Source organism: Jaculus jaculus, chromosome 3 (genome assembly GCF_020740685.1).
Source record: "Jaculus jaculus isolate mJacJac1 chromosome 3, mJacJac1.mat.Y.cur, whole genome shotgun sequence".
In the NCBI taxonomy this organism is placed as follows: domain Eukaryota; kingdom Metazoa; phylum Chordata; class Mammalia; order Rodentia; family Dipodidae; genus Jaculus; species Jaculus jaculus.
Window position 1 is genome coordinate 133809333 of NC_059104.1, and position 13132 is coordinate 133822464.

A 13132-nucleotide genomic window follows, 5' to 3' on the forward strand; every position below is an offset into this window, starting at 1 on the left:
CTTTTAAAAAAATTCCTAAAAGCATTTTCCAAACAAAATAATATCTTGGCCTATCTATGTTGGTTAGTAACATGAATGGCTCAGTGACAAGCATGGTGCAGCCACCTGTCTGAGTCTCAACCCTTCTGTCCAGCTTGGAAGACCAAACCTTCCTATGGAGTGGTCCTTGTCCCTTTTGTCACTCATTCCTTGGCTTTGGATCTTCCTCTCTCAATTATATATTTTTTAGATGTAATGACAAGAATAATATGAAATACTATCCCTATTAAGTTGAGCCATAAATTATCATCTCTTCCATGTTAATAGCTTCACAGGGAGTTAAAATTTCTTTTCAGCTATGTAAAACCACAGAAAAGAATGCAACATGTCCTGTAAAAGTCTGGTTGGAGCTGGAAAGATTGCTGAGGTCTTTGTTCACTGCTTCAGAGGTATTTTGGATTTATGTTGCTAAATGCCTTACCTCATTACTAGATTTGCAGAAGTTCCTTTTATAGCCTAGATGTGTGCTATATGCTGCACTCAGCAATATATTAGCCATCACCCATGTGGCTATCAACACTAAAGGCAAGGGCTGAAGAGATGGCTTAGCAGTTAAGGTACTTGCCTACAAAGCCTAAGGACCCATGTTCTCCTCTGCAGATCCCTTGTTAGCCAGGCACACAAATGTGAGGGAAGCACAAGGTTGCACATGCCCAAAAGGTAGTGCAAGCATCTGGAGTTTAATTGCAGTGGCTGAGGCCTTCCTCCACCCCCCCCCCCCGTCTCCTTCTAGCTCTAGCTCCAAAAACAAAACAACAAGAACAACAACAAAAAACCCTAAAAGTAAGTATTAAGCAATGACCAGTGGGTTTGGTGTTTTTTTTTTTCTCTTAATTTTATTTATTTATTTGCAAAGAGAGAAACAATGAGAGAGAGAGAGAGAGAGAGAGAGAGAGAGAGAGAGAGAGAAGACAGGCAGTGAAAATCTGAGCACACCAGGGCCTCCAGTCACTGCAAATGAATTCCAGTTGCATGTGTCCCTTGTGAATCTGGTTACATGGGTCCTAGGGAATCAAATCTGGGTCCTTTGCCTTCACAGGCAAATGCCTTAACTGCTGAGCCATCAATCCAGTCCCACAGTCAATTCTTGTGGACAGTATTACTCCATGCATTTACTTCCTTGTCAATTTGTTCACTACCTTACTTATATAGATGCATCTTAAAATCTATTCTTTGAGATCTTCAAAAGAAAGATACACATAATCAGCAATTGCTATGCAATGAAATTCTCTTCTTTAATTGAGAAACAGTATATGGAGCCAAGCGAGGTGGCACATGCCTTTAATCCCAGCACTTGGAAGGCTGAGGTAGGATTGCTGTAAGTTTAAGGCCAGCCTGTGACTACATAGTGAATTCCAGGTCAGCCTGGGCAACAAGTGAGAACCTGTTTTGAAAAAAAAAAAAAAACAAATGAAAGAAAGAAAGAAACCATATATGGGCCTAGTATTGATTGGCTGGCATACCCATAATACCAGAACTCAAGAGGCTGAGACAGGAGGATTGCTACATGTTCAAGGCCAGCCTGAGATACATAACAAGAACCTGTCTAAAAAAACAGAAAAGAAAAGAAAAAAGAAAGAGGGCTTGAGAGATTGCTCAGTGGTTAAGGCACTTTCCTGCAAAACCTAACAACTCAGGTTCGGTTCCCAGTACACAGGTGTAAAGCCAGATGCACAAAGTGGTTCGTGCATCTTGATTTTGTTTGCAGCAGCTAGAGGCCTTGGCACATCCATACTCTGTATTTCTCTGCTTGCAAATAAATAATTGAAATTTTAAAAAAGAAGAAGAATGAAAGAAAGGGAAGGATGAAAGAAGGGGAAGATCGGAGAGAACCCTAACAAGGCAAGATCTGTGATCTGCTGTTAAATCCAGGAATGAAATTTTAAGTGCTAGAAGTGATTTAAAATCCATTCCATGAAGCTCCTATCAGGGCGCATAACACTCAGGAAATGTTCCTCTCCAGAGTGCTTTGCCTTTGGAGCCTAGAAATGAATGCAGTATGTTGCCATGGTAATGGTTACTTTTAGTACTTTTTATAGATTAAAGTGTTACACTCTGGAATCTATTCATGTAAATGCCTAAATCTTAAGGCAGTATGGTACTTCTTTAATGTAGATATTTAATGGAATAGCCTCAGACTTAACCTACCAGAAATGGAAAAATTCTAGCATTTTATTGGATATGGACATACATTATAACGAGAAATAACAACATTTTTATTTTTAAAATGTTTATAGAATATAGGTTAACCTTATTTAATCATTTAAATTTACCAATATTTAATATATTATGACATAAATGCACACATCTTTAAGAAGTTTGCACACATCACTTTTATTTCTATCCTAGGACCCAATTCTCAGTTCTGTTGGGGATTCAAAACACTTGGAGAACAGCATGCCACCTAATCTAAGGGAGAAGATGTCAGTGAAGTCCTGTGTACAAGGGGAACTGTGGCCTTGGTTTGGATATTGGCTGCATAGCCTTGAAGCTCAGTGTTTTCAGCCATAAAATGTGGACTGTTAGAGCTATCTTGTGTATTAACTGAGAAGACTAAATTCATCTTCAGGAAGTGGCATCCATAGTGCAAGCTGATTAGACAGTGATTTCAAGTCAATACTTGACAAAAGGAAGGGGTACAATCTTTTATAGCCTAATCTCAGCACTGACATGCCATCACTCTTTCTGCATTTCCACGCCCTCCCTCTAGTTTGGCAAGAAGTTTCTAATGTGGTTGCCAGTTACCCCCAACTCCTGATATTCATTCCCTGTGTAGAGCCCTCTCATTGAGGGTGAGATGGCTAAAATACAGCAAGAGGATTGTGTGTCAAAGCTGAAATTAGGCTGAAAAATATTTTTTCCCTTACACTGCTTTCTTTTTTTTTAAACTTTGTTCATGTTCTTCCCGTGATAAAGAAAGCTGGAGAAGCCAGGCGTGGTGGCGCACGCCTTTAATCCCAGCACTCAGGAGGCAGAGGTAGGAGGACTGCCATGAGTTCAAGGCTACCCTGAGCCTACAATAGTGAATTCCAGGTCAGCCTAGACCAGAGTGAGACCATACCTCGGAAAAAAAAAAAAAGAAGGAAAAGAAAAGAAAGCTGGAGAAATTCACATGGTAAGAAATGATGAATTGCTTCTAGCCAACCATCAATGAAGAAGCAAGACCCTCACCCTAATGACAGAGATTAGGAGCCAGGTTGCTCAAATTGTAGGCAGTTCCGTCAGAGTCATAGGCCATCAAGGAGAGATAACAACATCTGTCTGGACTTTGACACTGACTCATCAGGAAACAGACTGACCACCTGCCTTGGTGCATTGTTCTCTCTGTTTCTTGCACTCACAGCTTCCTTTTGGCAGGCTGCCCACTTTCTGACTTCCTGAGAATTTTGGCAGGCTCTTCGTGAGCCTGCACAACCCACTTTACCTCATCACCTGCCAGAGGCATCCAGGTGTGCGTATATAGGCTGAGTATGTCTATACAGATGTATCATGGTCTAGACACCGGGAACTCTTGCTGCTGCAAAGGAACACCAGATAGTTGCCTCACTTTCTGCATGCAGCTTTCCATGAGTGTCTGGGGAATTGAATGCTGCCAGCAGGCTTTGCAAGCAAAAGCCTTTAATCGCTGAGCCATCTCCCGAGCCCCCAATCTTTTTCATTTTTTGCATGTGTGTATGTATGTAACTAATATGGTATGTGTGTGTTGTGTGCACATGTATGTGCCATTGTGGAGCCCTATGAGCTCACCTGCTGCGTGGGGCGCAAGCCTGTGGTGGCTCCATTGCTCTTCCACCCTTTCTTGTTTGAGCCAGAGTCTCTTATTAATACCAGAAATCTTGCTGCTTTTTTTGGGCCCTGGAAATTCCCTGGTCTCTGTCCCCCTTTGCAAGACTAGAGTTACAGGCATGGAGGCCATATCCACGGGTTTATGTGAGTCCTGGTGAGTCTAACTCAGGCAGCTGTAGGCCCCCTCAGGCCCTCATGCTTGAGCAAGAAGCTCGCTTAACCTCTGAGCCCTCTCTCCAGCCCTCTCTACCTCCTTTGTACATCCTCCTTCCATCCCATTTCCTACTCTGTGCCACCAGGAGATAAAGAACTTGAGAGCCACTGGCTTGGGGAGTCTTAGTGACTGCCACTGAATGTCCAGCTCTCTAACACCCAAGCTAGATGCACTTAGAACACAGCAAGGCTCTAACACTCCCCAAACCAACAATGCTAATACAAGGAACTGAATTCTGCCAGCAATTATATAAATAAGCTTAGAAGTCAATCCTTCTCCTGTTACAAATGATGAGCCTACAAAGGACACCACAGCCCTGTCTGACACCTTGAGTGCGGTCTTGTGAGACGCCCTAAGCTGGATAGCGCACACTATGCACATACTAGAACCCCAGACACTGTGTTTCCAAAGATACTACATTTGGGTGCGGCTGGCTATGCAGCAATAGAGAACACGCACACCCATTTTCCAACACTTAGATCCTAGTCAACTTCTGGAAGGCACTTAAAAGTTCTACGCTTTCCATGGTATCTAATTGTATGTCCTGTTAGAGGGAAGGTAGCAGAGAAAGCAATTGCTCAGTACATTCATGCCTCCAGATACCTTTCCCCTGCTGGACAACTGCTTCTCCAGTCTAATCTTGCTTTAGAGGTTTTTTTTTTTTGTTTTTTTTTTACTTTTTGGTTTTTCGAGGTAGGGTCTCACTCTAGCCCAGGCTGACCTGGAATTCACTATGTCATCTCAGGGTGGCCTCGAACTCAGAGCAATCATCCTACCTCTGCCTCCTGAATGCTGGAGTTAAAGGCATGTGCCACCACGCCCGGCTTTTGCTTTAGAGTATTTGTTGGAAGGGAATACTCCCTTCACTTTTATGTGTTGGACTTCCTGTGCTCCCTAACTTGGCTTGGGTCCACACTGTACTCTTCTGTGTGTCTGACCTGTTTTCCTGTTCTAGAGTCTGATGCGTTTCTTAACTACTCTGGTTAACAGATTTTTGTTTTTGTTTTTGTTTTGCAGCTGTATGCAATGGCTGATTTGCAACATTTTTGACCTTGCCTTGCACCCACACACATCAAAACAGCCTTGGCAGCATTGTAATGCAAAACTAGGTTCTGAGTTACCAAAGCAGTGCACTGACTAGCTCCTGGTGCACAACCCTGGCCAGTGGCTCCCTGGCTGCTCCTCTCAACCTTCCTTCCCAGCTCCGCCACCTCAAGGAGGCAGGAACCAAGACATGTGCCAAGTTCTGAGCTCGTCTTCCTAGCTTTCCAGGGGGCATGGGACAGAATTTGGCAGATATGCCAGGTCTTCAGGGTGAGATATGACTGTACCAGCTCCAAGCAAGGCTGGCAATAGGCTCTGCCACTCAATGGCACAGCGGTCCTCATGAACGGATAGGGGAGTGGGATGTGGAGCTGAGAGCCAGTTCTCAGGCCCTCCTCGGCAATTAGGAAACAGGCTGCTGACTTGGAGCCAAGGAAATATAGTAAGGTTTCCTTTTTTCATGGCTTCCAAGGGCATCCACGTGCCCGTGCCAACCTGCATCATGAGCTCCTCATCATGATCCCTCTGCTCCCACCACTGCTTTCTATAGACACCATTTGGGGGTAGATGTTGCTGCTGAGCTATTTCAGCCTCAGCAAAAGGCTATGCTATTGCCTCAGGATGGGCTGGTGTTGGACAAGCTAGGCTGCTGTTGCCTCCAAGCAAGATGGTTATTCCATCAAAAAGAGTTAACTGTAACAAGCCTAGAATATAATTATTCCAGGGCACCAGGACATGGGAACATTGCCTGCCTACCCCGGTGGAAGGAAATCCCTCCAGAAAAGCAGCTCCTCAGAATGCTTTTGTACTGAGTTTCTCTCTATCTTTCCTGCTATGGATTAGCCACAGTAACAAATTCTATAGCCTTCTTGTCTTGGTGAATCTTTTACCACCCATGTCATTGGCCTGACACTACTGTTTCCTGCTATGTCATTTTGGTAGCCCATGCAAGGACCCTTTTCCTTGACTCTCTTGGGCTCTCTTCTATCTTTTGCTTGTGGTATTTGGCCAATTGACCTGTAAGCAGCTGAAGGCCCATACATGGTGCTGTTCTCCAGTGATGCCTGAAGGCCTCCAGGCTATTATTGTAGACTGCAATTGACCATTAGGGTATGAACTAGGAAGTTTCTACTGGGCCTTTGTGGAAAGCCTTGCTTTCTGTTCACAACTAACAGAGCCAGGCCAGTGCCATACCTGGCTGGGAACTCAGAGTCTGTAAAAGTAAGAGGCCCATTCTCTAGGGCTAATTTTAATGCCAGGCACTACAAAAGTCTTTACAGACATCAGGAAAACCTCATTGTAACCATGAGTATTCCATTCACTAAATAAGAACTTTTCTGGAAATGGCCAGATACTACAGGACTAGATTCCCTTTATAAGGCCAATGGGAGCCAGTGGAGGAAGGAAACCCCTCCATGGTCTCCTGAGATGAATCAGGTCCTAGACACCTAAATCAGCCTTAACTGTAGCCCCAGCATTGGCCCTCCCAAATTTAAGCAAGCTCTTCTCTGAATATATCCATAAAACAAAGGAGGTAGTGTTAGGAGTTTTAACCTAGACCCTCCCAGAATCTGGTTTCTTGCATAACAAATCCCTGAGTTAGTGGTATAGGAATGGCCTTCCTGTCACCAAACCTTGGTGTCTGTGGCACATGTGGTTGAAGAAGCATCAAAGTTAATCCTGGGATAGCCCATGACAGCTTATATCCCCCCTGTCTCCCCACCAGGTCATCAAAATCTTAAATTCTAGAGCTTTCTACTGGATCTCAGACAAGAAAATCAATAGGTACTAAACCCTTCTCTTACAAATAACTGAGTTAAGGATTGGACCCTGGCAGACTCTAAGCCCTGTCATGTTTTTACTGGACCTGAGTATGAGGTTCTTGTACAATATTCCTACATAAAAATAATTACCCGGGCTGGAGAGGTGGCTTAGTGGTTAAGCGCTTGCCTGTGAAGCCTAAGGACCCCGGTTTGAGGCTCGGTTCCCCAGGCCCCACGTTAGCCAGATGCACAAGGGGGCGCACGTGTCTGGAGTTTGTTTGCAGAGGCTGGAGGCCCTGGAGTGCCCATTCTCTCTCTCTGTCCCTCTCTCTCTCTGTCTTTCTCTCTGCGTCTGTTGCTCTCAAATAAATTAAAAAAAAAATTTTAGAAAAAAAAATAGTAATTACCCTAACCTGAAGTATAAGGGAAGACCTCCAGGACTCTCAGGGCCACTTGGCTTACAGATTACAGTAGTGTCATGGCTGTGGAACACTGTCTCTTGGGATAGGAGTTTCATGCGTGTCATAAAGTCAGGACCCCTACTGTGTAGCTAGCTCCACATTAGCACAAAAACCAGGATTAATGGCCCTCACTAGAGCCCTCCAATTGTGGGAAGGCATGAGATTCAATATTTACTCAGACTTGGCCTATTCTCCCCATATAACCCATACCCATGAAGCCATATGAAAAATGAAAGGGGGGCTGGAGAGATGGCTTAGTGGTTAAGCGCTTGCCTATGAAGCCTAAGGACCCCGGTTCGAGGCTTGGTTCCCCAGGTCCCACGTTAGCCAGATGCACAAGGGGGCGCACGCGTCTGGAGTTCGTTTGCAGTGGCTGGAAGCCCTGGCGTGCCCATCCTCTCTCTCTCCCTCTATCTGTCTTTCTCCCTGTGTCTGTCACTCTCAAATAAATAAATAAAAAATGAACAAAAAATATTATAAAAAAAGAAAAATGAAATGGCTTATGTAAGGTTTTTAATACTTTGACCAAATATACTGGCTCTATTAGCTGTTATATGGATCTCAGCCCAAGTGGCTATCATACATTGCATGGCACATGCAAAAGATCAGTCAAATATCCCAAGGCAATGGTCAGGAAGACCAATAAGTGAAACTAACAGCTAGATTGCTGCTTTAGACAGATTGAGACCCTAATTTAATTCTTGCTCATGCCACCACACCCCAAAGAAGTCAAAAGATCAAGACTTTTCTATCACCCCCAGAAGGATATTTCTATGGCCACCAAAAGTTTTTATTTACTGAGTCCTCACAGTGACAGTTCTCAACATTGCTTCCATCATTGGAAGCTTAGGCTCCCAAACCCTAAACATCCTCTCCTTATGGATACAGGAATATCCCAAGCTTTGCCTTCTATCATCGTCACATGTCCTTCCTGCTCCAGATAACTCCTGAGGATGTTATGAGGCCTCCTGCTCCTCCAGCTGGTGCAGTGGTGGGGATCTGGGTGAGGACCAACAAATAGGGCCTTATCCACATGCCCCATAGAAGGAAGGGACACAAGTACCTATTGTCTTTGTGGACACATGGGGTTGATAGTTGATAACCCATACACATACCTGCGTGTATACGTACACACATATAAACATGTGCACTCCACAAGCACATGCACACCGAACACTTGAATGGCTGAAGCACATAAACATGTGGACACAAAAAAGAAAATACTCTATGCTCCAGTTAGATGACAGTTTGGAACAGGCAAAACTCTCTACAGATGAAGTAATGACAGCTGAATTTATTTTGGTGAGGAATTCCCTGGACATGAAGTTTCTGGAGTGATGAGCACACTCTGTGTCATGACAGCAATGTGTGTTACACAGGCATGTGCATGTGTCAAAATATGTAGCTAAACTTTGTTACTTTGTCATTATGGTGTTTGATATATGTAAATTTTATGTTCAATAAAACACAATGATTGGGCAAGGGGCAGGGGAGTGGATGGAGCTATAAAAAAAACCTGACCATTGGGCTAGAGAGATGGCTTAGTAGTTAAGTCACTTGCCTGAGAAGCCTAAGGGCCCATGTTTGATCTCTTTCCAGATACCAAGTAAGCCAGTTGCACAAAGGGGAGGCACGTGCAAGGTCGCACATGCGCACTAGGTGGCGCAATTGTCTGGTGTTCCATTCCAGTGACTGAGGCCCTGGTGAGCCAATTCTCTCTTAAAGAAAAAAAAGAAAAAAAAAGACCATTGTTAAAGTCAAATGATTGGTACCTAAAAGCTCTTTATTTTCTTACTTGCTATATATTTGAAATTAAGAAGAATGAGAAAATGCAAAAAAATTTAACATAGAGTCTTTGCTCATCACTGTGCTAATGGCACTGAACAGGAAGAGAAGCCCACAGAAAACAGAGAAGTAAATTAACGGAATTATTACTTAGATACATCAAGTGTTTTGGAAAGTGGGAATGAAGACTAAATAGAAGTTATACTGACATTTTATAATACCTTAGAAGTTTGTTTATTAATAATGCCTCTCTAATGTCTGTTCAGAGTTTACTATGGGCATCTGTGCTTAGATGAAACACTAGTGAAATTGTCCCCAGCTCCATAAATGAAGGTTGCTGGGGAATGTCTTCATTCTTCCTATTTCAATCTTTTTGTTTAGGCCACTTACTTGGATGCTTACTTCTCTGCGCTCCTCAAAATGTATGCAAAGTCCACTCATGCTTTCACACTGCTTCTCAAAGTGTGGACACACGAAGATGAGGGCCGTCCTTGCACCAGAAGGCACATCAGCTGCTGCTGCTTCATGGAGGATGCTGTGTCTTAGAATACCAACAGAACTGAACACTGTGCTAAGTGGTGAGGCTGGTTTACATTCTGGCTCATGCTTTAGTTTTAGACCAGTAGCTAGATGTGTGATCAACACTAAGGCAGTGGTTTACTGGCTTCACCCAGGGAGCATCCACACCAACAGAATCAGAGTCCAAGGGGCAGGGCTCAGGCATTGGTGTGTTTTGAACTGTCCAACATAACTCTAATACACAGCCAGGACAAAAGCCTGTGATTTCTGACCTGTTTACTCTTCCAGGAAGTTTCTCTCTCTCTTTCTCTCTCTCTCTCTCTCTCTCTCTCTTTTTTCCCTACCTTACTTGGAAAGAAACTCCTTTTACCCCATGTTACCAACACCTGGTCTGGTGTCTAGGTGCATTAGGTGCATGGGGCCTTGTACTATTTAACAACTTATGCTTGCTGTCTTCAATGTGGGCATGTGTTCTTGAGGATAATAACCATTACGTTACTTTTGTACATTCTGCACAACATTTGGCTTTGTGGATAAGCGCTTGCCTGTGAAGCCTAAGGACCCCCATTTGAGGCTCGATTCCCCAGTACCTACGTAAGCCAGATGCACAAGTTGGCGCATGCATCTAGAGTTCGTTTGTAGTGGCTGGAGGCCCTGGTGTGCCCATTCTCTCTCTCTCTCTCTCTCTCAAATAAAAAAATAAATAAACAAATTTTTTAAAAGAGCTTCTTCGTATACAATCAGCCCTCCATGTTCCTGGGTCCTACATTCACAGATTTAACCAGTTGTAGGTTGAAAATATTACCAAATGTACCAAATTTGTATAGACTTTCTTGTCCATTATACTCTGCCCACTATAGTATAAAACCTTTTTATATCACATCAGGTATTACAAGTAATAGGCAGCAGAATGTTCATCAGTCATATGTAAATGGCATCCATGGATTTTGGTATCTGTGAAAGATCCTGGAGCCATGTTCGACCTGATGCAGGCACTTAAATGCTGGTCAGCTGAAGGAAGCCTTTGTCCTATGGGAGTAGCTTAAAGCTGAACAGAGTCAAGACACGGAGAGTCATCATTCTCATTCATTCATCAAGAAGGAGATTGGGGCTACATCTAGGCATTACAAACGAGAACAAGAGTGACATTCCCACCCAAATAGCATGGATTTTGTTTTTTTTCTGATGAAAAAGGACAAAATTTAGCAGAGCAGAGTGAAGTTGGCTTCCAAAGCTCTCTGGACTGAAATGATTGTATTTTCCTGGGTGACTGAGCCCAGCGCAAATGCCCATCAGAGAAGCCACCAGGAGCTGGGATGCTTTGATTAGAGAGGATATTAGACACAAGCTGGCTGCTTGAATCACTTTGATAAGGACAAAATTCACCCTATCTACCCAAAACATTCTTTCCATTGAAGATTTAACAATGAAATTTAAAGCCTTTGCAGTCACATATCATGAAGAATGACAAAGTTTTGGGTTTTGTTAATGCTATCCTGTCTTTTGATTTAATTAGTTGTCTATGAAACTATTATTTGCATTTCTTTACAATGTTGTTTACATTGAAGTTAATCTTAAAAGAAAATGGAGAATCCATATAACTTCACCAAAGCCCACACTTTTACCCAAAGAACTTAAGCTAACAGATATTATGTATCAAAAGCTGTCATTTCTTCAAAATAGGGTAATTTATGAAAGCAAAGTTAGGAGAAGAGAAGACAGTGCTAATGGGAAAGGCAAGAATTATTAAGAATGATTTGCTCTTTATACAAAAGAAAAAAAATCACTGCCAACGTGAAGGCTGTACACAATGTGGACCATAATCACTGCTTCATAGCGCCATCTAGTGGTGACACCGCTCCATCCTCGCGTTACCTGAGGGTTGTGGTTAATTCAAGCTTCACACGTGCACATGAGGTCAATAGCCTAACAGTACCTTTATTGTAAACTTAGAATGGAGAAAGTTAAAAAGCATCTTTTATTAAAATTCTGTTTAAGAAGATGAAGTGAATTAATATAGAAAAAGGTACACAAAGTATCTGTAGCTCATATAATATAATATTAAATTTTAAAGTGTTTCTAGGGCTCAGGCATGTCTCATAAGGATTCTCAATAAATTATGTTTATAAATATTGAACAAGTACCATCGTTAATTTTTTCAGTGATGTTGTAGCAATCGCTTCTGCATACTTTTATGAATTCTGAGTATTGCTTTTTATTCCTGCTTTGAACAAGTGGAGTTTGTCTATTTCTTCCAATAAGTATAATTTGAAAAATATATTTTTGACATGGTTGAAAAACAGTCGGTTTTTTATTGAATTAAAATGTTTTCTGAGCCAGGCATGGTGGTGCATGCCTTTAATCCCAGCACTCAGGAGGCAGAGGTAGGAGGATTGCCATGAGTTCGAGGCCACCTTGAGACTACATAGTGAAGTTCAGGTCAGCCTGGGCTAGAGTGAGACCCTACCTCAAAAAACAAACAAAAAAATGTTTTCTGATTTATTTATTTGACAAATATAATTTGTATTTGAATATAAAATTACCCTCTTGGTATCCATAGAGGATTGGTTTCCGGACCCATCCTCCCGTGGATACCAAAAACCTTTGGATACTCAGACTCTGACTCTCTCTCCTCCTTTTTCACTCTCTTTCTTTCTCTTCTCTTCCTTCCTTCCTCTCTTTCTTTCTTTGGTTAACATGCAAAAGAAAAGACACCATTATGACATCTTTATACATATTCATGTTCTTTATATAAAATGAGTAGTTGAATAAAACCTACACCCATCCTTTCCATCTATCTTAAATCTGAAATAATCTTTAGATTACTTATAATTATATAATGTAAATAAATAGTTGTTAGACTGTATTGGTTAGGATATAGTAACAAGTAAAACAAGGACTGTATATATCGAGTACAAATGCAACTTTTTTGCAATAATTTCCTTCCTATCTTCCTCCACTCCTTCTCCTTTTTTCTTTCTTTTTTTCTCTGTTTCTTTCTTTCTTTCAGAAATCAATGATCATTAATGAGGCTTATGGAAGATAAACAAAAGGTTTTTATTGGGGTGGCTTGGGTTGGAACTTGGGACATAACACATGCAATGCAGGTGGTCAGCTTTGCTTCCAGCCAAGAATGTTTTTATTTAATATATTTTATTTATTTATTTGAGAGAGAAAGAGGGAGAGAGAGAGAGAGAGAGAGAGAGAGAGAGAGAGGGAGGGAGGGAGGGAGAGAATGAGTGTGCCAGGGCCTCCAGCCACTGCAAATGAACTCCAGATGCATGCACCCCCTTGTGCATCTGGCTTACATGGATCCTGGAGGATCAAATCAGGATCCTTTGGCTTTGGAGACAAGCACCTTAACCACTAAGCCATCTCTCCAACCCCCCCAAGAATGTTTTTAAAGAAAAAGCTGGGAAGCCAGGAGTGGTGGCACACACCTTTAATCCCAGCACTTGGGAGGCAGAGTTAGGAGGATCATCATGAGTTCAAAGCTATCCTGAGACTACATAGTGAGTTCC